A 2115-nucleotide genomic window follows, 5' to 3' on the forward strand; every position below is an offset into this window, starting at 1 on the left:
GAATGAATATCTTGGAGAAGAAATAGACTTGAGTTGAATAGAAAAACAATAGTACTTTGTATTAATTCATGAAGAACAGCAGAGCTCCACACCTTAATCTATGGTGTGTAGAAACTCCACCGTTGAAAATATATAAGAACAAGGTTCAGGCATGGCCGTGAGGCCAGCCCCCCAAAATGTGATCAAGTGTATGAAGGTTTGAGTAAAAGATGGATAGTATGAAAATACAATAGCAAAGGGTCCTATTTATAGAAAACTAGTAGCCTAGGGTTACAGAAATAGGTAATTAATGCAGAAATCTTCTTCCGGGCCTACTTGGTGTGTGCTTGGGCTGAGCATTGAAGCTTTCATGTGTAGAGACTTTTCTTGGAGTTAAACGCCAGCTTTTGTGCCAGCTTTTGTGCCAGTTTTGGAGTTAAACGCCAGAATTCTTGAGCTGACTTGGAACGCCTGTTTGGGCCATCAAAGCTCGAGCAAAGTATGGACTATTATATATTGCTGGAAAGCCCAGGATGTCTACTTTCCAACGCAATTGAGAGCGCGCCAATTGGGCTTCTGAAGCTCCAGAAAATCTACTTTGAGTGCAGGGAGGTCAGAATCCAACAGCATCTACAGTCCTTTTTCAGCCTCTGAATCAGATTTTTGCTCAGGTCCCTCAATTTCAGCCAGAAAATACCTGAAATTACAAAAAAACATACAAACTCATAGTAAAGTCCAGAAGAGTGATTTTTATTTAAAAACTAATGAAAATATAATAAAAACTAATTAAAATATACTAAAAACAATACCAAAAAGCGTATAAATTATCCGCTCATCAGATGTGTTTGGCTCTAACCCTCTTAATCCTCTTCTTCTGATGGGCCACCGGATGCCGGTCGAGACCACATGGGTGAATTTGGGGCGTTCTCTGAGCCGTGTTCTATTTTCCTGACTAATCTATTTCTATTTTATAACAGTGTCATAACTTTGGTTTTTTGTTATTCTTTGCAGTTGAGATGGCAGGTGGGAACATCACCTTTGGTTGCTTGATGACCCACTTTTTTCCTGACAGATATGACGATGGAACTAATTCTCTCGAGGCCAAGGGTGGAGATTCCCCAGCCCGAGGAGCCGGAGGTCCAACCCGACCCCCAACCTGGGCATAGCGCTACTGGCGAGGTTGACCAAGACAAGGGAGTTGTGGTTGGGAAATCTTCGGAGCTCGAGAAGGGGACGATGATATACTGGAGATTTCCAATCATAAGAAGTAACATGATGGGTCCAGCCCGGGGCAACTTCTTTTCGTTATGAAAAAACACTTCGATGCGTGCACCTTTATTGACTCCCAACTACTATCAGGCACTTAAATTTTTTTCCGTGATGAAGACCTGGCAGCACAAGCCAAGTAGACATATCGGAGCCTTCTCCGAGCTGCTGCTATCACGAAGAAGGTGGAGTCGGTCTTGGCCCAGTGCCATACTTTAAATAGGAAGTATTAGGTGGCTCAGCATGAAATTTCTAAACTGAAGGCTGGGGGAAAACTGTGGTAACAAAGCTGGAGGATGCCGAGAAGTAGCTGAAGGAGGCCGGCGAAGAGATCCAACGCCTTAATAACCAAGATACCACCCTTCTGAAGCAAGTCAACGATGCTTAAGATCGGACTACTACGGCAGAGGATAGGGTAAAAGAACTCGAGAAGGAGCTGGCTAAGGTCATAAAATTGGCAGATTCTGCTCACCTTAAGGCCACCAATATGCGGAAAAAGAATAAGGAGATCATAAAGGATGCTCGGGATGCCATATCTGCTACCAAGGAGGCGATGAAGACCCAAGTGCTTCTGCTTGCTCCCGGTTTCGACACTTCTGCATCGGAGATTTCAAGATAATCCAAGATGGCAAGATTGTGGACATGCCGAGGTAATAGCCGCTTTTGTTTTTGTAGTTTGAACTCTATTTCTCTTTTGCTATAGTTGAACTCTTTCTCTTTTGCATTAGTTGTTTTCGTGTTGGTGCACCGATTATTTGCCCCGTTTATACATTTTTGGATTTGTTTTTGAATTTGTAAACTTGTGAATTTGCAAACTTGTATCTGCGTGATGCGTGAGCATCTTTTCTTTGATTTTCTTATTTTTTAGAT

Source organism: Arachis ipaensis, chromosome B09, assembly GCF_000816755.2.
Source record: "Arachis ipaensis cultivar K30076 chromosome B09, Araip1.1, whole genome shotgun sequence".
Taxonomy (NCBI): Eukaryota; Viridiplantae; Streptophyta; class Magnoliopsida; order Fabales; family Fabaceae; genus Arachis; species Arachis ipaensis.